The 23,899-nt window shown below is 49.3% G+C and overlaps 2 long non-coding RNA genes across 2 annotated transcripts in view; both read left to right on the forward strand.

The window, feature by feature from the left end:
* Window positions 1–23,899, forward strand: part of LOC119459524 (uncharacterized) — a 160,995-nt gene that overhangs the window by 102,381 nt on the left and 34,715 nt on the right. The window lies entirely within an intron of this gene.
* Window positions 23,447–23,899, forward strand: part of LOC125946757 (uncharacterized) — a 34,043-nt gene continuing 33,590 nt past the window's right edge. Inside the window, exon 1 of the long non-coding RNA XR_007467853.1 lies at window positions 23,447–23,491. This is a non-coding gene — a long non-coding RNA (uncharacterized LOC125946757). The remainder of the gene's footprint in view (window positions 23,492–23,899) is intronic.

The following is a 23,899-nucleotide window of genomic DNA, read 5'->3' on the forward strand; positions in this document are numbered from 1 at the left end:
CATAGTCAGGGTCCGATGATGTCGTAGGGAGCGGTGTGCGTGACAAACAGTCAGCGTCACTGTGCTTCCTTCCAGATAGGTAGACAACGGTAACGTCGGACTCTTGTAAGCGCAGGCTCCAACGGGCTAGTCTGCCTGAAGGATCCTTGAGGTTGGCAAGCCAGCACAGGGCGTGGTGGTCGCTGACAGCCTTAAAGGGTCTACCGTACAAGTAGGGTCGGAATTTACTAATTGTACACAACCGCTAAACATTCTTTTTCAGTGGTTGAGTAGTTTTTCTCAGCCTTGGTGAGACTGCGGCTCGCATAAGCAATGGTGCGTTCAGCACCATCTTGCCCCTGCACAAGAACTGCGCCGAGACCCGCATTGCTGGCGTCAGTATGGATTTCTGTGTCTGCGTCTTCGTCGAAATGGGCAAGTATTGGGGCAGCTTGCAAACGCTGGCGCAATTCATTGAATGACTGCTGCTGCTCCTCCGCCCAAATGAAAGGCACATCGTCGCGTGTAAACCGTGTCAGAGGTTCATCAATTTTAGAGAATCCCTCGACGAAGCGTCTATAATAGGCGCACAAACCAAGGAAGCGTTGGACAGCCTTCTTGTCTGTGGGTGGTGAAAACTCGGCGACGGCAGCTAACTTGTCGGGGTCTGGTCGGACGCCTTTAGGACCAACGACATGGCCAAGAAATTTGAGCTCTTGGAACCCAAAGTAGCATTTTTCAGGCTTGATGGTGAGGTCGGCAGTACGGATCGCAGCGAGGACGCTCTCGAGTCGTGCGAGATGTTCGTCAAACGTGCTCGAAAACACGACGACGTCGTCCAAGTATACGAGGCAGGTTTGCCATTTGAGTTCAGCAAGCACGGTATCCATCATCCGCTGAAAGGTGGCAGGTGCGCAACAGAGACCAAAGGGGAGAACTTTGAACTCATAAAGGCCGTCAGGTGTCACAAACACTGTTTTTTCACGATCCTGTTCATCAACTTCGATTTGCAAATATCCGGACTTAAGATCCAACGAAGAAAAGAACTTGGCATGTTGTAGACGATCCAGTGCGTCGTCGATGCGTGGCAGTGGATAAACATCGCGCTTGCTGACACGGTTCAACTTTCTGTAATCTACACAGAAGCGTAACGTGTTGTCTTTTCTTTCTGACTAACACTACAGGGGAGGCCCACGGGCTTGTGGACGGCTGGATCACGTAGTCTTGGAGCATCTCTTTCACCTGCTGCCTTGATCGCTTCCCTTTCCACTGGAGACACTCTGTAAGGATGCTGGCGAACAGGACGTGCGGATTCATCCGTAATAATGCGGTGCCTTGTGATGGACGTACGCCGTACTTTGGACGATGTTGAAAAACAGTCGGCAAACTCGTTCACGAGACTCAGTAGTCGGTCTTTCTGATGGTCTGGCAGAATAGCGTTAATGTGAATCCGTTCTTTTAGGCTGGGTAACTCAGATTGCTGAGACGATGCGATTTCCAACGTGCCAACGTCAGTAACACGAATGATTTCTCGAAGAAATGCGATTGTCGTTCCTCGCGGTACATGCCGATACTCGTTGCTAAAGTTTGTTAGCAAAACGACTGAACATTTGTTTTGCACCTCAAGAAGCCCTCTGGCTGTGCAAATGTGGCGCTCAAGAAGCAGGGGGATGTTTGCCTCAGCAATTCCTTCGGCGACGTCCTCCATGTCGCATCGGACAAGGGTAAGCACACTGCTCTTGGGTGGCAACGTGACGTGATCGTCGGCAACGCGAAGCGCGATGTCACGGTCGTTGTCATTACTGTGCGCTATGGCTTGCGTAGTAGCGAAACTGACTCGAGAACTCTTGCAGGTCGATGATAGCGCCGTTCGCCTGAAGGAAATCCATGCCGAGTATAAGGTCCTTTGAACATTCAGGAAGAATGATGAAGTCCCCGATGTACGTGAAGCCCCGAATGTTGACTCGTGCCGTGCACCGGCCCATTGGGGTTAAGAGCTGCCCTCCTGCAGTACGAATCTGAGTTCCGGGCCATTGCGTCGAAATTTTGTTCAGCATACGTGCGAGATTCTGGCTGGTGACAGACGTGTCCGCACCCATGTCGATTAACGCCGTGACTTTGTGGTCATCTATGGTAACTGGTACGTCGCAAGATACTGACACCGAACTGCACTGATTTCTCTGCGTCTCAATTGCGTCATATCGCGGTCGTCGTAGTGGAGGCTCTTCAGCGTTCGCAACGTCAGCGAGCTCTCCTCCGCAGGTCGCTGGACTCAGTTTTCCCGGGAAGCAGGGCTGGGTGAGCGACGCCTTGTTGCGCTCGGCGTGAAGAGGGGGCTGGAAGACCTGTTTCGGGCGGGTGACGGTGACCGGGTGTCATGGAATCGTGGGGAGAACGAGGTCCTGCTGTCCGCGAGGTAGGCTTCAATCTCTAAGGGGCGTTTGCCATTTCGTGGGCACGGCGCATTCAGTGAAAGCCCAGCTCGGCGGTAAGGACATGCCTTGTAGAAGTGATCGGCTTCACCGCAATGAAAACACAAGAGCCTCCGGTCTGCAGTGCGCCATACGTCGCTCTTGCGGGGTGGTTGCGCTTCAGCCATGAATGGCGTGCGGCGAGGCCTGAAGTCGCCAGTTGCTTGTTCCACGGCGCGCACACCATGGAAGTCCGGCACGTCGCTCACACCGTGAAAAGTCGGCGACAACGAACTTCGCGCAACTTCCGCGTACGACATGCGAGGCTGTGTCTGCTTATCTCGGGCTGTGGTGTCTCGCATCGCTCTGGGACTTGGACTGCCTGCCTGATTTCCTCTCGCATGACCTCAGCCAGAGCAAGTCGCGGTACCGATGCCGGAGCCACCTGAAGCTTCTGGAGCTCTTCTCGAACAACAAGCCTAATGAGCTCCCGCAAGGCGTCGGTATTCTCAACAGGTATAGTGAGATGGTCACGTGATAGGGTCGACACGTCGCGGTTGTACTGCCTTGTTCGCTGCTGCAGTGCCTTTTCCATTGATATGGCTTCCGCGAGAAACTCTGCAACGGTCCTTGGTGGGTTGCGTATCAGGCCTCCGAATAGCTCTTGCTTGCACCACGCATTGAGTTCCTGAGCTTCTTTTCTTCCGGCATGGACGGATCCGCGCGTCGGGAAAGCCGGCACATATCCTCGACAAACATTGCGACGCTTTCATTCGGCCGCTGTGCTCTCGCCTGAATTGCAGATTCAGCTCGCTCCTTGCGATCGAGGCTGGCATATGGGCTGATTAGCTGCCGTCGGAATTCGTCCCATGTTGATAGGGCCGCCTCACGGTTCTCAAACCATGTCCGCGCATAGTCCTCGAGGGCAAAGTAGGCGTTGCGTAGCTTGCGCTCCGGAGTCCAGCTGTTGAATTCTGCGACACGCTCAAAGTGATCGAGCCAGTCCTCAACATCCTCGAAGGTGTCGCCATGGAAGGATTTGGGGATTAGCGGCTGATTAAGCACGACCTCGGTCGGTGCAGTTGAGGAAGAAGACGGAACTGATGTACTCATCGTTCTGACTCGGTTGGGTAGAGGCTCGTGCTCCGGTGGCAGTCCTTGAAGTCGACGGCTTGTCCGTACGTGAACAGGAGTCAGCTCGACCGGACTTCACTAGGCTTGTAGGCGGGGTTCGATCTCGGAGTGGTAGCGTGTACCCAGCACCTCCACCAGAAAAATGTAACGTAGATCGAAGACGGACTCTTGAAAAATAGATGCTTCTCTTTAATTCTTTAATGGCGGGCCAGAAGAAGGTGCAGCCTACGCGCTTCGTCGTCTTTCATGGCGCCGACCTTTGCGCGCGCCGTCCCGCTGTGCGTGAGCCCCACATCATTGTGTCAATATTCACGAATAGCATGTCATCTTCTTTTTTCACAATCAACATGGTTTCCGCCCTGGTTTGTCATGCGATACACAGGTTTTGGATCTGTTACTGAACATCATCTGAACTTAGACTCATCACTTCAAACTGACGTCATCTACCTAGACTTTGCCAAAGTATTCGACTGTGTTCCCCATTAGCGACTTTTGGCCAAACTTTCATGCCTCAATCTCGACCCTCTCGCACAGTCATGGTTCCATTGCTTCCTTACAAATCGCTTCCAGTACACAGTGGTCGGAAATCATTGCTCTGGCACTTCTAGCGTGATCTCCGGCGTACTACAGGGGTCCGTCCTCGGTCCCCTTCTCTTTCTCATCTTCATAAACGACCTCCCTAACGGCATTTCATCCTCTATCAGACTTTTCGCAGATGACTGCGTACTTTATCGTCGCATCATGGACCAAACCGACCATGCAATACATCAACAAGACTTACATTTAATAGAAACCTGGTGTTCCAAATGTCTTATGAAACTTAACATCTCCAAATGTAAAGTTATGCGGATCTGCCGTAAACACTCTAACAAGGAATACCAGTATTCTTTAAACTCGACAACCCTATCCACCGTTGAATCATATCGTTATCTTGGTATCACCATTAACCGCAAGTTGACCTCGACCGACCACATAACCAAATTGGCTACCGACACTACTAAATCACTTGGTTACGTCAGACCTACCCTTGCCCTGTGCCCCCCATCGACACGAAAAATAGCCTATGAAATTTTTATTTGAAGTAAACTTAAATACGCCTCAGCTATTTGGAGACCGCACCAAGCTGACCTAATCAACACTTTAGAACCAATAGAAAATCGTGCCGCTTGATTCGTCACTTCCAGGTACAGCCGTCAAGAAAGCGGGAGTACGAATAAATCATCCTCAGGACTCGAAGCATTGTTGTTGCGTCGGAAAATTGCAAAGTTGTGCCTTTTCCATCGACTATATTATAAATTCCCACAACTAAACGGAAAGTTTCTTATTCCACCAATCCGTACATCTCGTCGCCTTTTATTGCGATAGCAATTATATGGACACTCAAAAGCAGATTTCTGCCGTCGGCGTCGCCGTCGCCGTTGCCGTCGCCGTCGCCGTGAGGTTCCGTATGACGTCATTTGGAGATGAAATCGTCGCCGGTGGTAAGTGGTTCTTGAGGGAAAGGGAAAGGTTGGCGCTATCTTCTGCAGCCCTTGAGGGAGCACGGCTCAGCGCGCCGAACGCTGTATGTGCGAGTGAAAGGGCGCGAGGGGCGCGTCTTTCACGGGGAGTGAACGCACGGCGGAGAACAAACGCGCGTTCTGCGCCGTTCTCGCTTAAGGGCTGCAGAAGTAGGCGTCTCTTTTCTCCTTTACAATCACCATATATGTAGAGCAAACGCGCCTTCTTCCTACGCGCGAGAGGCCGTGGGGGAGGGGCGGGAGGGGGAGGGAAGGGAGGCGACGTTTAGCTGCGGCACCAAGTGCCTATTTATATCAGAGGCTCCGGCAACAGTCACCAACGCCGCACGCATTTTGAGCGAACGCGGGCAAAACGCCGATGGCGTCGACAACAGTTCTGCGTGTTGCCGATGCTGCTGCATGTCCAAGTTTATACAGCTGATAAAGCTAATATCATTACTCCGTATAGCTCTCTACAAGTTTGCTATCGCAATTGATGCTTCGCCTTTCAGGTGAAACTGCGACAACTTTTTTAACTCCTGCAGAATCCAGCGCTTGCATGGTTCAACATCTTCATTTATTCAATCGTTTTTGCGTAGCGCCATGGCAGAGTGGAACAAATAACCAGCGAGCGTAACCCCATTATCTTTAAACAGCTGCTTACTGATTACCTCAAACTCTAACTTTAAAATAACTGCACTGTCATTTCATTTTTTGGCGATTGCCGTGTCACATTGGGACTTTTCTGCTGATTTGATTTCGCATTGTACTCAGTGTGCCGCCAAGTTTTTCTTTTTTTTTGTTGTGTTCGTTTTCTTTTAACACGAAAGTGTTTTATGCCGGGGTCCACCAGGACTTCACTGACGTATTTCCGTCACGGAAATACGTCACAGAACATAATACAAAGAAAGAAACCAGAAGAAAAAGTTCCACAAACATGCAAAATTTGGGAATCGAACCCACGACCTCTTGTCCGCGACGATAGATCGCCGAGCGTTTAACCCATTGCGCCGCAAACGCATTTGCAGAGAGCTACACAGACGCGCCTTATATATCTAACACTCCTCCGTGTACCCGCGCTCTTGCTCGGGGTGGTGCCGCCGCCTACGAGCAGAAAAGAGAAGTACTGCATTATGACACTAACGCGCACCGACAGTGAACGCTTCGGTGGTCTCAGCTCTACGACGCCTCGATGCCAGCATTCGAAGGGACGCTGGCATCAAGAAGCACTACCAACGCCACCCTAGGTGGCGTTCACCGTACTCAGCACAGCGGAGCGTGGCCTCCGCAATTAGCTCTGAAAATGTTTCTGAAGTTGATCGCGGAGGCTGCAATTACGACGCGCTGTACGCGCTGATTTGACTCGGTGACGATTCAGTTACGTGCTTTGTCTTGCGCGTTGTATTAGTGTGTCAGTTACGTGCTTCGTCTTTCGCGTTGTGCTAGCGTGTGCAGCGTAGTGCAGCTTCCATATGCACGACGGTTGCTCATGGTCATCGACGTTGGTAGTCGTGATGGAGGAGACGTGCCACCAGGCGTCAGCGTGGGTGCATCAACGCCTAAGGGCGCTTTAGCCACAAAACACCAATAGACATTATATATCAATGTGCAATAAACATTACACTACTTCTGTGAAGACACGTTTCACTTTCGTGTTCTATACCGATTCCTATATAAGAGGGATCAACCACATTTTTTTTAGTTGTGTGCTCAAACGAAATCCACAGGCTGTAGGAAATTGTAACCATGTCTTTATTCTTATTCTTAACTTCTGTAATGCCCCCCCCCCCCTTATGTAGTACCCCGACAGGGGTCTTTAAGGGGCTATAAATGACGATGGTGATTGTGGGCTGCATGCAGATTGAGAAAGAAAAACTGATTGGAAGTATCTGTTTAGGCATGTCGCTTTTTCTGAATCGTCAGAAAGAGTGCGTTCATTGTGAACAATTTCATTCATTCCAACAGGATCACACCTACATCCCTTCAAATACTGCCAGAACGGTTTCAGATTTGTTTTATTTTCTCGTTTGATCGCTTAAGATACTGTTCTTTTGCTTTTTCGACAGGCTTTTGTATTGGCGTGTTAATTCTTGTAGCCGTTTAAAATACGCGTGTGTTTTTGTTCTTTTATATCTTTGAAAGACATGCCTTCGTGTTTTGAACTAGCCTCAATACATGAAAAGTGATCCAGGGTTTTTTTACGCTTCTGGAGCCTAGCCGATTCAATACTTTGTATGAACTTCTCTGTAAGGTCAAGCAGCTATTTTCTAAATGTGCTCCACAAATATTCTACTTCGTGCTCCTCCGTAAAGCATTCAAAAACAGGAAGAAAATCAAGAATTTTATCAGAAATTGATGAATAATCGCCCTTTTCAAAACAGAAAAGACTTTTATTGATGCGCCTTTTTGTGCGCTGTACGTTCGTTTCAATCCCTGCAACCGCAACCCGATGATCACTAATACTACCTGGAATGATATCAACATTACCAAATTAATTTGGCGAATTACAAAAGAGAAGATGTAGAGTACTATTAATTCGAGTGGGTTCGAGGACATACTGAAAAAAGCCGAAACTATCAACCAGGATCTTCATTTCTAAATTAGTGTGGCTTGCATGCATTAACTCGCATGTACCGTTTTCCCACTTTCGGACGGGCAAATTAAAATCACCCGCAAGCCATATTATTTGGCCAGATGCCTCCGAAACAATAACGTACAGCATTTCCAAAACACGGAAATCCGTGCTAGGTGATCGATAAAACGCTCCACTGACAAAATGAAGATTGTTAGCCAGTGTAACTGTGCACCAAAGCGACTCGACCGAGTCATGACCGATGTTCAGCATCGAAGCCGAAAGGGACGAATTCACTAATAGAAAAACACCACCGCCATGACCAGGCCTGTCGTTGCGATAAGCAGTATAGTTGCAGGGGAACGCATCGCTATCAGTGATGGATGGGTTAAGCCAGGATTCAGTACGAAACACTATATCCTTTAATGACTCAACGAAACACTGCCTTTAATGACTCAACCAATACAGCAAACTCATCTATCTTGTTGACTATACTACGGCAATATACCATCCATTGCAATAGCTAAATCAAGATAAACACAGCAAATATCATTTGTATGTCACCGTTCTGACAGGGCAACAACTTCTTCCGTCTCTTCGTCCTAAGAATCTGCAATTTATGATCAGCCTATCGGCCTTTAACTTAACCTGGTTTTCCTTATCCGCCATCTTTACTTTGGCGTAGTCCCTAGTTTCTTTCGCGCTGCTCGAGTTTCAAATGAAAGGTACTGTTCGACAGAACGAAAGGAAGGAAGAAAGAAAGAGCACGTGCGGGGAAAGCTGCGCCAGCGTTGGATCACGTGACGCGCGCGACCAATCAGCAGTGGCGTAGCCAGAAATTTTGTTCGGGGGGGGGGGGGGGGGGCTCACGTTTCAGCGCGGCCTCCTGCTTATAGAATTTGTCGCGGGATCAAATGCATGAATAACTGCATTCCCAATGTCATTGTATATTAGATGCTGCAAACGAATTACTGATCGCTACGCACTGTCAAGTAAAATATGTATTTTGTCATAAAAGAATATATTCCTATGTCCCAAAAATAGTGGAAGAAATAACTGATATCAATTCTTCCACGCTTTTTTGTCTATTGAATAAGTAAAGAAAATATCACACGAACTTTAGAACTATGTCAGTTCGAAACCAGCAAATCATTGCGTGCAGCTGATACGAAAAACGTAAAGGCCATGAAAAGAACAAGTTGAGGACAAATAAATTGATGAATTTTTGTCAGTCAAGAACCTTGTTTACATTTTTGTACATATGCAATGGCCACGGAAAAACCTCAATGACGCTTTCATTTGTTGCAATAGATTGTGCAGGAGCAGCTGTTACCGGTCGTGTATTGTAATCACACCGAGATTATAGTCGCAACAGTGAGTACATATAAAAAGCAGGAGTTCCGGAAAATATACATTGTAAATTCGAAGACAGAATGGAATATACAAATGCCAAGAGACAACTTGATCAAGTGCAAAAAAGTGCCACTGGAAACAGTTCACTGCTTGTATATGCAACACCTCGCAACAAGATATTTAAATACACGTATAAGTTTCTAATAAATCTACGTATTTAAGCAAATGTCACAGTATATAATGCGTCAAACAAGACAACAAAAATGTTGTCATTTTTGTTGTCTTGTTTATCAAAAATGTTGTCAAAGTCACAGATACTAAACTTTACGCATAAAAAGACAGACGATCCAGGCACGAACAAAACTATGATCGCAGAAATCGTGATATGTACTTGGGCCGTGTGGCGGTCGCAACCGCACCATATGGGTAGAGTAATAGCGGAATGATGCCGAAATCAGTACAAAAATGTGTTATTTAACTGCCTGCAGCGCGGCAACAATTATTCTGCATCCAAAATTAAAGAAGGGTATTGTTTCGGTTCAAAAAAGAAGTAAAAGCAGGTAGCTAAAACGGAAAGAAAAGGCCAAACGAAAGCCACAGATGATGCTGCAAGTTAAACTACCCAATATCCGATTGTGTTTGATTGGGAAACGCCGCGTGGGCCGGGTTTTCAATGAGGAAGGTTGGTCAAAATGGTTATTGATGTCCTGGTAATTTTCGTATTCGCGTGATAATTTTGATCATGATGATAACTATTAGAATAAACAGCGAAAATTTCTGTGGTTTCAAAAGCTAATGAACAGTCATACGTTTTTATAATTACGAGTTTATAGACCTGATGGAACAGAGCTTTTTACATGCATTGATTTTTGCTGCTTCACTATCTAAAGTACAAACTTCACTCGGCGGGGAACTTTAGCGAAGCGGTGAATGACTTCGGACACGTTGACGCCGACGTATCTATGGGTGTATAGAAGCACCAGCCTAACCATGCGTTCCTCAGACATAGCAGAGCGCAAGTATTTTTAAAAGTAATCTCATGTTAAAAAATATTCTCTCTGCGCTGGAAATGGTCACTGGAAGGGTGACTAGAATCTGCAGCAGTTAGAACCTGCAGTCGCAATGAGAGAGGGGCATCTATTCTGGTTCTCAAACCTAAAAACACTGCTTCGATATCGTTGGCAGCCTTGTCCACGTACCTTGCACAAACAGTAAGCTGTTTGATTCCAGCAATATCCGCCATTTCGGCAGCAAGTATAGAGAAGCAGCCTGCAGCGTTTACTTTTGAATCTAGGCTTTTTTGATAATTTCACCACAAATTTCTATAATTTGGTATTGTACATCTTGGCTTAAATACGAGGCATTACTGCGACAACTTTCCAAATGGTTCTTCAGATATGTATCTCCACAATCAGCTCGCATGCAAAGAAGCGCTCTGAAAATACCAGTATTTTCAGCGGGGGCATTGCTTAAATCTATAGGACCACTGTCCTTATGGCTACGGAGAGCCAGACCTTGTCGCCCATAAAAAAGAACTGCCTCAATAACAGGCCGTTACCTTTCTTCTGTTTTCCTTATTTTATATGCCTGCCCTGGTCCAGCTGATCGATCACATTGGGTGCGCTTCCTGAAAATGGTAGGAGAAAATTATCAGCTGCCAGCTGACAGGTCACGGTGATATTTAGTATTTTCGTGTGTGTGGAAGATTGCGAGCACGTGTTTACATTTCTGCAACGGCTTGGACACGAGGGCTCCAGTGCGCGCATGTTGGCCCAAGTATATAAGAACAATAAACCCCTAAAGTTCCAGAATTGAAAATCTAAAGCACGCCTTTGGAAATGTCAGTGCACTAGTCGCGTCAAACGTTTATGACAACTTTATACCCATAAAGTCTCGGAATTAAAATCCACGCACTCCGTAGATTCCGCGGCCGCTGCGAGATGCTGCAACGCGCCCGATCGCTATCGAAAAGCCCTTGAAAGTTGTTGCTCAGATGGGGCTTCCTGCGTTATGTGACTCCAGGTGCAAGGGTGTTGCCACGAAATCCAGCCCCAGTTCGCAATGTTCGTGCCAAAATGTCATTTCGAGCGTAAGAGACATTGTAGACAAAATACAGAATAATTCCCGGCGCCAGTGCCATCACGAAAACATTTCGGGGGGGGGGGGCTGAAGCCCCATTAGCCCCCTTCCCCCCCCCCCTGCCTACGCCCCTGCCATTCAGGGTTGTTTATTGGGTCGCGGGGAGGAAAAGGGGGTTGGCGCGCGTTCCGCCGGGATCAGTTCCGACTACCGGATGGGAAGGAACGCGTGGTGCGTTCCGCCGAGGACCATGCTGCGTTTGAGCAACGGCCCGAGAATGAGCTCGTCGTCCACGTGCCGATACTAATGCGAGGGCTTCCGAGGCCCAGGCGAAACGTCAGCATCGTCTTGAACTCTAGGAACCTGACAATGGTGGTGCACGCCTCGGCAACGCTAGCGCTATCTTCCCCGGTGCGACGGCCAGGTTTCAAGGACGAGTTTCTCAACCGGAACTTCGGATCCAGCTGCAGTGCGTGTGACCGGCTGTGGTTCAAGCGCAACGTGGTTCTCATCAGTACAGTTTCTTTCGAGGAACACCGAAGAAACACACGACAAGCTTCGCTTACATCCGTTTGCTCGACATTTACTCGTGGTCTGATTTTTTACCCCACTTTGTAATCGAAGTTCTGCCTGCACAGCTTGGGGACTCATTCGAGACTGCCAGGTTGCGCGCGCCCATTTTGCCAATGAGACCTGTGATGCACTTGCGCTGATGGTATCAGGTTACGCACAACACCGCTCCTTTTTTCATATGACGCCAACGAAACATACCGCAACACATCGCTGTATTTATTTGCTCGTGATCAACGAATTCAGATCACCTTAAGAACAATCGCTTGTACTGGCTAGAGTGTACTCGAAATATTTTGAGAGAGTGGCGAAAGCGGTGGCCTCCGCGTGAGGCGTTTACCCGATTAGCGGACAATGCAAGAGATTTACAGAGACTTCCGAATATGTGTGGCAATGCCGCGACAAATCTTGTTCTTTAGTTTAGCACTGATAAACAGGGACTTACGACCCTTCATGAAGAGACGAACGGTGACGTGGTATCAATTAAACAGCTGGTCATACCCGTAGTCAAGCTACACAAATACAGGGGTGCATACAAATAAACGAAGGAAATATTTACTTACACCTACCTAGATAATCTGAAAATGAAGGGGAAACAAAATGCACCAATAACGAAGCATACATAATTTATCGGCTGCAATAAACATAAGGTGGCTCGTGGAATCTGGAAAGGGAGTAATCGTGCCAGCACTAACGTTCGCAAATGCAATCCTCTGTTTGAAATTGGATATCTTGACGGAGTAGGAAGTTAACGAAAGATCCTTAGGCCGGTTGATTTTGGAAGCCCACGGTGAAACCACACATGAGGTATTGCAGAGTCACATCTTTTTGAAGTAAGAGAAGCGCAGAGCACAATTAGTTTCGAAGAAAGAGCGAGGAACATGGATAGAAATAAATGGGCTGCTAAAGTGCACAACTATCTTTACCTGAAAAGCATGGACACGAAATGAAAGAAGTCAAGAAAGATGCCTCCAAATACAGGGTAAGTAAAAGTGTAAGTAGACAAGTAGGAGTGATCGAGGAGAAATGCAGAGAAACAGGGACAATAAATTGGATGCAGAGCATCGAAACAGGAATGACCAGGGAGATTTACAAGAATGGCCAGAGCGATATATGAAATTATTCTCTGTATGATCACAGAAAGGGCAGTGACTTGCTATTTCAGGCTCGAGCTGATTGCCTAAGGAAAAAAGAAGACTTTCGATGGCGTGGCCATAACACAGGTTGACGCAGCAGATGGTGGATCTCTACACTTGGGCTTTACGGCGAGGTGTCGAATGCTTGCATGATGAAGTGAATCCGATGAGGAGGCTGCCACGCCTTTATGCGGTCGACTTGTGTGACGCGAGCAGTAGACAAACAATGGCGCCCGAACACCAGCTTTAATCTTCGTCCTCCTTTCATTTCATGCATGGCCCACCTGTCCACCGTTACACACACACACACACACACACACACACACACACACACACACACACACACACACACACACACACACACACACACACACACACACACACACACACACACACACACACACACACACACACACACACACACACACACACACACACACAGATATATATATATATATATATATATATATATATATATATATATATATGTATATACACACAAGACAGAGGAAGGTGGCCTCCCCCCCCCCCCCCCCCCCCGCCCCACTCGAAAAATAGTTGGTGCTCCATTGGTTTCACTTGAGCATGTTTTGCGAAAACCGTACTGCGCTGAGGTGAGCAATGAGTTCGAATCAAGCGAACGACTTACGTAAAGGTCAAATGTTCAAAGACTTTCCAATAGGTGCCAGCACGCGAAATCGCACGGTAATGCGAGGGTGCGTTTTTGTTACCAGACTTTCGCAACGGAAGCACATTCGCTATTTTCAATTGTGCAGGCAGAGTAGAAATGCTTAATGATCGTTGGAAAATATTAGCGAGTATTACAAGAACTGAAGGCGGTAGAGCTTTTTAAAAATTTCCTAATATTACTATTATATCCGGGGGCTGAGTTTAAAGGCAAGTCTTCAATGAGCTTAGCAACATTAGAGGAATTAATATTTATAGGACGCATAACGAGATAGTTGTAGTGCGCTGCGTATTGTAGATGAACTTTCGGTGAAACGAAAAGATTATTTACAAGTAAAACAGAGCGATTGCGGAAGTGTCGCTTGAAATGATGTCACTTGACCCATCTGAGGAAGGTTGTAGAAGTTAATAAGATTAGCATTCAAGCAATAGAGCGGCAAACCATATTGCTGCAGATATGTTTATTTGGCAATCTGTAGTGGTGATTCTGAAATTTACATTGTTTCGGCTATATGCGACATGCAGCGTCTCAGGCATTGGTCCTCTCTTCAATGACACTCGCTCGCCAGGGGCGGCCATGACCACGACGGCATGATGACGACTGTATGATAACGACGTCGCACACCCTGAAAGGCCTCGTCTCGTTTACCTGTCTCTCTTGGTGGCTTCCTCGGCACCAAGGGTTTGGCAGCAGTGTATGGAAACAATCCTGCAAGGACTTTCGGGAGTCCAAACGAACTTTGACGGCGTCATCACCGCGGAAAAGCACCACGATGGAACCACTCCTCGCGAAGTGTTGCGGAGGTTGCGAGATTGTGAAGTTCGACTGCAGCTAGAAAATTTGATATTTCGGCAGAAGGAGGTGGATATTTTAGGTCACGGAATTAGGAAGAGAAGCCTGTGCCGGAAGACTCGAAACCTGGATTCGATCCTTGAAGTAACACCGCCTCAAAGCGTTCCAGAAGTTTAGTTGTTTTAGACATAGTTATCTATTATGACAAGTTCATTCTGAACACATCCGCAGTGATGGGTCCCTCGTATGAATTACTACGTGGTCGTTTCCAGTGGGGACCGAGACAACAGCAGGCTTTCCGAGGCGGCAAGCGCCTTCTGAAGAAAGCGAATTTTCTTACGCATTGCGACACTACTAAAACACAATGGGGGCGGTATTCGCCCACGACGTAAAGGAAAGTGCACGAAGACCGATAGGCTTCCGTTCGCGTGTCCTAATGCACCATTGCGATTGTACACGCAGCTGTTACGGGAGGCTGTTGCCTTAGCGTTCGGAGTGCCCACGTTTCGGGCCTAGAAACTGGGCAGACGATTCGCCTTCTTCATAGACTGCAAGCCGTTGATTTGAATCTTCAGCCTAGACAAGTAAGCGCCGAGTGTTGCAGGTTGTTTCAGTGAAAGTTCATCAGGACGCCGGCGTCCTGCTGCGCTTTCTCACCAATGCCTTGGTCGTGTAACTGTGGCGTTTGGACTCAGGTGGCGTTTCTGCCTGTTCTTTGGTCACCATTTGATAATGAAAACGCAGCACAAGTGGCCGTCGGCTTTCTTCATCACCGAACGCCAACCGTTGTCGAACTCCCTTGATCAGCTTCGATGAAATAAAAACATGATCAGCATCAGCCTATATTTATGTCTACTGCAGGACGAAGGCATCTCCCTACGATCTGTCTTGCGCTAGCTGATTGCAACTTACGCCGGCAAATTTCCTAACATGATCACGCTGCCTAGTTTGCAGCCGTCCTCGACTGCGCTTCCCTTCTCTTGGTATCTATTCTGTAACTCTAATGATCCACTGGGTATCCATCCTATGCATTACGTGTCCTGCCCAGCTCCATTTCTTCCTCTTAATCTCAATTGAAATATAGGCCGTTCACGTTAGCTCTCTGATCCACACCGCTTTCTTCCTGTTTCTTAACGTTAGGCCTGTGAAGAAGAAGACGAGCCTCCGTCCAGCGGCATCGCCAACGCTCGGCCCGCTCTGCTCCTGCTGTTGGTCGCTGGTGTTTTTGGAGACGGTGCTCCACGCATGCCTCGCCGTTCTTGGAACTCGTAGCGTCCTTGAAGGACACCGCCAATAAACCTCTTCTCAATTGGTGGAGGTTGCTGGATTTCTCCCGCCGCTTGCACCCTGGAGCTTCGAACCCGAAAGCTTCCGCCCATCATGACCGACAACACCGACCCGCCGGCGCCTGCGCCCCAGCCCATCATCTGCACCGGGGTTCCTCGGTAACGTGATCCGAAGGTCTTCAGCGGTACAGATGAAACGGACGTGGAGGACTGGTTTACGTCGTATGAACGGGTGAGCGCGCATAACAAGTGGGATGACGTCGCGAAGTTGACCAACGTCATATTTTATCTTACTGGCGTTGCCCAACTCTGGTTTCATAACCACGAAGTCGACATCCCGACATGGTCAACTTTCAAGACTTCTTTCACTCAAGTGTTTGGTCGACCTGCTGTGCGCAAACTACGCGCTGAACAGCGCTTGCGAGCCCGTGCACAGCAGACTGGTGAAAATTTCACTAGCTACATTGAAGACGTCGTCGACCTTTGTAAACCTGTCAACGCCGCCATGCCCGAAGCTGATAAAGTTCAGCACATCCTCAAAGGCATCGGATGACGGTGCATTCCAGATGAGTTTGGCCAGGAATCCGCGCACCGTTTCTGAAGTAGTCACGTTATGCCAGTGCTACGAAGAACTGAAGAAAAAACGCACCCTGACTCGGCAGCCTCTGTCTACCGCCGACTGGCTAGCGAGTCTGCAGGTTGCCGTTTCCGACCACTCTCCACTGCTTCAGCAGATTCAGGACTTCGTGCGCGAGGAGGTTGCTCGTCAACTTTCCTTGGTCCCATTCACTCAGGAGCCGTCCTGTTGTCTGCCTTCGACGCTCCGTACTGTCATTGCCGAAGAGGTCGCACAAGCTGTTCCCGTCACTCACCACCAGTCACCTGCCACCGCGCCTCTTCCCTATACGCAGACAGCGCAGCCTGTCGCCGCGCCTCTTACGTATGCGCAGGCAGTGCAGCCTGTTGCCGTGCCTCCTACCTATGCGCAGGTAGTGCGTAGGCCTCCCCAGCCGCCTTTCTCGATCCTGCAACAGTCTGCACCACCCGCCGCTCCTACTGCTTCTTGGGCCGAGCCGAGAGACAACAATCCATGGCGGACGCCTGACAATCGTCCCATCTGTTACGCCTGCTGCACGCCTGGACACGTCGCTCGCTATTGCCGCCGTCGCCTTCTAACTCCCGACGCCGCTGCCCGGCCGTTCCAGTATGGCGGTCAGCCCATGCGCCAATCAGCCCCGGGTACGTCCCAGCGCTACATTTCTTCTGACCTCCCTGAATTTCCGTCGCGCCGATCCCCATCTCCTCGTCAACGATCGATCTCCCCAATGCGTCGCCGACCCGCACCCTCCGACCAGGAAAACTAAGCGCCGCAGTTCGCGAGGCAAGAACTGCGCCATCTTCGAACTGCCCAAGTCCTCGCTCTTCTCCTGCTAACATGGTCGCAATATCTGTCGAAGGTATTTCTACTTTTTCGCTTGTGGACACAGGCACCGCCGTTTCTTTTATAGCCGTCGAACTCTGCCGTTCGCTGCGCAAGGTGACCACGCCGCTGTCTGGACTGTCGCTTCACACTGCAAGCGCGCAGCACGTGACACCTCTTGCAGCCTGTGCTGCCCGTGTGCTTTTACAAGGCGTTTTGTACATTGTCGAGTTTATTGTTCTTCCTGCCTGCTCACATGACGTCATTCCTGGGGTGGGACTTCTTGTCCCATCATAATGCCGTCATCGACTGCACACGAGCTGAAGTTGAAATTTCGCCGCTGTGTGACGCACCATCCCACGACGCTCTTGATCAGCCGCCTAAACTGGTCGTGCGTGAGGACACCGACATTCCACCTGGCTCTTTTGCCCTTGTCCCAGTCGTCTGCGATGCCGTCACCAATGCGACGGTCTTCTTTACGCCATCTGACATCTTTATGAGTCGCAAAGCCGTTCCACTGCCTATTGCAACGCTTGACATTGCCGCCGGCATCGGCAATACTTTTGTGTACAATCCGCTTTCTCCGTCGGTTACGTTGCTTGTCGGCGAATGTCTCGGCCGCGTGGAAGAGCTTGACTCTTCGTTCTTTGTTACCGTGCCAGACGAATCCTTCCGTCTTGACTCGCACGAAGTCCTCGCCTTTTCAACGCATGATGAGTCGTCGAGTGACATGTTTTCCGGTTCCATCGCCACTACAGTAACCCTTGCCCAACGCTCCGAGCTTCTTCAGCTTCTACACCACTTCAGAGATTCCTTCGATGTGTCTCAGCCGCAGTTGGGCCGAGCGTCGGAAGTGCAGCGCTACATTGACACCGGCTTGCACCAGCCGTTGCGTCAACGACCGTACGGCGTCTCCGCCGACGAGCGTCGCGTCATCAACGACCAAGTCGACGATATGCTAGCCGTGGCGTTATCCAACCATCTCACAGTACCTGGGCATCTCCTGTTCTCGTTCGCAAGAAGGACGGGTCTATCCGCTTTTGCGTTGACTACCGTCGATTGAATAAGGTCACGCGCAAGGACGTCTATCCTTTGCCGCGCATCGACGACGCCCTTGACAGTCTTCAGGGCGCGGAATTCTTTTCGTCCCTAGACTTGCGTTCGGGCTACTGGCAGGCTCCAATGGCTGAAGCCGATCGCCAGAAAACGGCGTTTATTACACCTGACGGCCTATACGAGTTCAACGTGATGCCCTTTGGACTTTGCAACGCGCCTGCCACATTTGAACGACTCATGGACAATACGCTGCGTGGCCTCAAGTGGTCTATGTGTCTTTGTTACCTCGACGATGTCGTGGTTTTCTCGCCTGACTTTTCGACCCACCTACTTCGCCTTCGACATGTTTTGACGTGTCTCACCAACGCTGGCCTGCAACTGAACCTCAAGAAGTGCCACTTCGCCGCGCGGGAGCTGACCATCTTAGGCGACACCGTGTCCAAGCAAGGCATTCTACTAGACCCCTCGAAACTTTGTGCAGTCGATCAGTTCCCGAAGCCTACCAACGTCAAAGGAATACGCAGTTTTTTGGGCCTGTGCTCATATTTCTGGCGCTTTGATCGCAATTTCGCATCGATCATGTCGCCTTTGACCAAGCTCCTACGCGGTGGCGCGGACCTCTCCTCCTGGTATCCTGCATGCGACGCCGCGTTTGCTACACTGCGTCGTCTTCTTACCTCTCCACCTATTCTTCGCCATTTCGACCCGACAGCTGCAACTGAGATGCATACAGACGCCAGCGGGGTCGGTCTTGGCGCCGTCCTCGCGCAACGCAAGCGCGGCTACTCCGTTAACGTGGTCGCCTATTCGAGTCGTACGCTGACAAAAGCAGAGGCCAATTACAGCGTAACTGAAAAAGAGTGCTTGGTTCTGGTATGGGCGCTTGGCAAGTTCCGCCCATTTGATCTGGTAACGGATCACCACGCGCTTTGTTGGCTTGCCACGTTGAAAGATCCATCTGGCCGCTTAGCACGCTGGGCACTCCGAATCAAGGAGTACGATATTCGCGTCGTCTACGCTGTGGACGCAAGCACACTGACGCAGATGCCCTGTCCCGTTCAGCTCTAGCTCCCGACTCGGCCTGCGGAACCACTTGCGCTCACCCCCTGTCATCTCTTGACCTTGACTCGATTGGCACCGAACAACGCCATGACACGTGGATCGCTTCTCTTTTCGCCTATCTTTCTGGATCATCGACCCCTCCTGTATCCCGATCCCTCCGACGCCAAGCTGTTCATTTCGCCATTCGTGATCAGCTGCTTCACCGACGCAACTACGCTCCCGAAGGCCGTAGATGGCTACTAGTCATTCCCCGCAGCTTAAGATCCCAAATCTGTGCCTCTTTTCACGACGATCCGCAATGTGGCCACGCCGGAGTATTTAAGACTTACGAACGTATAAGCCATCGCTACTACTGGCGGGGAATGTACACTTTTCTACGACAGTTTGTTCAGTGCTGCGCTGACTGTCAACGTCGCAAATTACCACCTTTACGTGCGTCTGGCGCCTTGCAGCCGCTTCCGTGCTCTGCCAAGCCCTTCGATCGCGTAGGCATTGACCTCTACGGCCCGCTTCCCATGACACCGGATGGCAATCGGTGGGCCATAGTTGCTGTGGACCATTTGACACGGTACGCCGAAACTGCTGCTCTACCGAATGCTACAGCGCGGGATATAGCCTGTTTCGTCCTGCATCGCTTCGTCCTTCGACATGGCGCACCTCGAGAACTTCTCAGTGATAGAGGTCGCGCCTTCCTCTCCCAGGTCGTCGAAGCTCTGCTTGCGGAATGCCCCATTATTCATCGAACGAGCACGGCTTACCATCCGCAAACTAACGGGCTCACGGAACGGTTTAACCACACTCTCGGTGATATGATCGCGATGTACGTCACATCTGATCATGGCAACTGGGACTGCGTACTTCCGTTTGTAACGGTCGCATACAACACCGCGATACAAGGTACAACGGGATTTTCACCTTTCTTCCTCCTATATGGACGGGAGCCATTGCATACCATCGACACTCTCCTTCCATACCGTCCTGACGCTTCCGAGTGCCCACCTGTGTACGAAGCTGCCCGACAAGCCGAAGAGTGCCGCCAGCTCGCGCGCACCTTTACGTCACAAGAACAACAGCGCCAGAAGGAAGGACGCGCCGACTCACTGCCCAGTCCCACGTATGCCCCAGGGTCTCTTGTATGGCTGGCTGTTCCTTGCCAAACTCCAGGCCTTTCCTCAAAACTCGTTCCAAAGTACGAAGGGCCTTACCGCGTCTTGGAGCGAACGTCCCCGGTGAATTTTCTCATCGAGCCACTTTCTCCATCTGACGACATGCGCCGGCGTGGACGTGACCTCGTCCACGTGGCGCGTCTCAAGCCCTACCATGACCCTCTGCCAACAACAACTTAGGTCGCCAGGATGGCTCTTCTTCTGCGGGGGTGATTGTGAGGAAGACGCGCCTCCGTCCAGCGGCATCGCCAACGCTCGGCCCACTCTGCTCGCGCTGTTGGTCGCTGGTGTTTTTGGAGACGGTGCTCCACGCTGCCTCGCCGTTCTTGGAACTCGTAGCGTCCTTGAAGGACACCGCCAATAAACCTCTTCTCAGGCCTAACATTTTTTTGTTCCATCGCCCTTTCTGCGGTCCTTTACTTGTTTTCAGGCTTCTTTGTTAACCTCCAAGTTGGTGCCCCATATGTTAGCCCCGGTAGAATGCAATAATTGTACACTTCTCTTTTCAGCGACAGGGGTGAGGTCCGAGTCAGGATTCGGTAGTGCCTGCCGTATGCACTCGAACCCAATTTTATTCATCTGTAAATCTCCTCCTCATGATCAGGGTCGCCTGTAAATAATTGACCTAGATAAACGTACTGTAAAAATGAAAAGATGCACTTGGGCTCGGGTGCTCGGACACCGGGCGCTAGGGGGCGAACGAGGAAAAGACGAGGACGAAGCAGATAATAGAGCATCTTATGGTGTTCAGCAGCGGCCAGCACCCGCACTTCGTGGTTCCAGCAGCCGTGGAGGTAGTTTCAAGGTGCGCCCTTCTGAGTCGGTGCAACGCCCGGGGTATGGTGGCCACCGCAGCGGGAGGGGGGGGGATCTGATGGCCCTGGCGCCTGTGCTGCTCAGTGGGTTCCAGGCTACGTTCTCGGACAATGTGTCGTCGTGCTCTTTTTCCGACAACAGTGCTGGCAGACCTGACAAGAAGCGAGGCCTGCATGGTCCGCTGCAGCCAGTTGCTACTAATTCCAGCCATGTGGCAAGCATGACAACGCCGCTTCGGAGTGGTTCCGACTGTGCCCTCCAGTCATTCAGGGCATCGCCATCCGTGGACAGCCTCTCCAGCTGTTCCTGTGATGGTCCTCGAGGGCCTGATGAGAGGCGGGGAGGACTGGTGGCGGTCGCACTACCAATAGTGGTCCGCGGAGCAACCTTGGGGAGAATCTGCTCAACTTCGGCGGAAATTTACAATGCCGAGTGGCAATCTATTCGTCGGCAAGACCTGCGACCAGGCCGCAACAGCCAGTGCCACCCGCCAAAGAAGCTGGTTGCGCGCTGGACGGCTTACCAACGACGATTTCACACGCTTAACAGGTTGCTTCCATGTTAAGTGGCGTGTTTGCAAGCCATGCCGGAAACTTGCAGCGTGGATGAGTGTAAAGATGAAGAGATGCACTTGGGCTCGGGCGCTCGGACACCGGGCGCTAGGGGGTGAACGAGGAGAAGTCGAGGACGGAGCAGATAATAGAACAGCTGGTCCAGGGACGGATGCTGTCTCTGTTCCTTTACAGTACTACTTTATAGACTCTAGAGGCTGAGTGCCGATCCTGAATAATTGTTCCCTTGCCAGGCTATTGAACATTATCTTTGTCTTGTGCATATTAATCTTCGGCCCCACTCTCACACTTGCCCGGTTAAGGTCCTTAATCATTTGTTGCAATTTAACGCCATTGTTGCTGAATAGGACAATGTCACATGCAAACCGAAGGTTGCAGACATATTCGCCGTTGATCCTCCCTCCTGATCATTCCCAGTCTAAGAGCTTGAATACTTCTAAGCATGCAGTGAATAGCACTGGAGAGATTGTGTCTCCTTACCTACCTGACCCCTTTCTTGATAGGTAACTTTCTACTTTTCTTGTAGGGGACCAAGGTAACTGTGGAATCCTTGTGGATATTTGCCAACATATTCGCGTATGCCTCCTGTACGCTTGATTACGCAATGCCTCTATGACTACTGGTATCTCTACTGAATCAAATGCATTTTTGATAATCTATCAAAGCCATATACAGAGGTTGATTGTACTGCACAGATTTCCAGATTACGTGATTCATGACATGGACATGATCCATCATAGAATATCCCTTCCTGAAGCCAGCCTGTTCCCTTGGTTGACTCTAGTCAAGTGTTGCCCTGACTTTATTGGAAATTATCTTGGTGAATATTTTATAGACTACTGAAAGCAAGCTAACGGGTCCATAATGCCTCAATTCCTTAACGTCTCCCTTCTTATGGATTAGTAAAATAGCGTTCTTCCAGCTCTCTGGTACACTTGAAGTCGTGAGGCATTGTGTATAAAGGACCGCAAGCTTTTCAAGCATAATATGTCCTCCATCTTTGATTATATCGACGGTTTTCCCATCTTCTCCAGCAGCTTTTCGCCCGGTAATGTCTTGCAAGGCCCTTCTGACTTCATCGCTATATTCATAGAAGGAGCCTCTGTATCCTGTTTATCGCTACTTCGAATGAAAGTAGCTTGGCTGCTCTGGGTACTGTACAGGTCAATATAGAATTCTTCGGCTACTTTTACTGTTATCAAAATTGCTGATGATATTGCCCTGCTTGTCTTTCAGTGCATACATCTTGCCTTGTTCTATGCCAAGTTTTCTAAGTGATTTCATGCTGTGTCCATATTTTACTGCTTTGTAAATCTTTTTTAAGTTTTAATTTCGAATATACTTTACTTTCTTATTATTGCTCAGTTTTGACATTTCAGCGAATTCTATCTGATCTCTTGAGTTGGACACTTTCATGTAGTTTCAAAATCAGTAAGCATTAAATTCATGAAATGTCGTTAGCACATCAAAAGAACGTGCCAAATTCATCCGCGGCAAGTCTATATTTGAGGAAGATATTCCAAAAGGGACTAGTGGGTTAGCTTGCTGTAGCAGTGTCAAGTAAGGTGCACGAGCAAAAGAACGACAGACAGGAGTTGTGACTTACAGATCGGATACCGAGAACTGTCAGATCGGTTGCCGAGTTGACAGCGAAGTTTTATTTTTTTACAGTGTGTGCGGGTGCGTGGTGCAATATATATATATATATATATATATATATATATATATATATGTCTCAGAAGTTATCAATTTCGTAACTTTAGACGTTTATATATATGGCCCTACTGGCTGTAATGCCTGCTTCTCGTTAATGCTGAATCATCAGGAGCCTGCCCGAGCAGTTTGATTTGGGCCAACCAGAGGATTTTCCGTGTGTGTGCGTGTGCCTGGTTCACACAGTGTGAGTAGCAGTTTTCTTCAAATTGAGATCTCAGATTTTCGTATCATTGCCAAAGGATGTTTAGAAGCGACTGTATTGAGATGTTTGCGACTGTATGTGGCAAAGTAGGTAAGACTGCGTACAATATCCATGTTTCATGAACACCTAATCTCTTTCGGTCTCGGCCAAATTATGAAATTTCTTCAAGTGAGCATAAATTGGTCCCAGGTTTTGGCACGTCACGATGTATATTAAAATTTTGACCAGATACCATCACTCTGATGGTATCTGGTCATCACCAGATACCATCTGGTGATGGTGAGGGTCATCACCCTCTAATTGACACTTGAATTTCTAGCATTCAGTCAAACGAAAAATTGGAGGACGCTTTAGCTACGCCTTTAACGCGATAGCGTTATCGGGCATCGT

The sequence above is a fragment of the Dermacentor silvarum genome, chromosome 7 (genome assembly GCF_013339745.2).
Source record: "Dermacentor silvarum isolate Dsil-2018 chromosome 7, BIME_Dsil_1.4, whole genome shotgun sequence".
NCBI lineage: Eukaryota > Metazoa > Arthropoda > Arachnida > Ixodida > Ixodidae > Dermacentor > Dermacentor silvarum.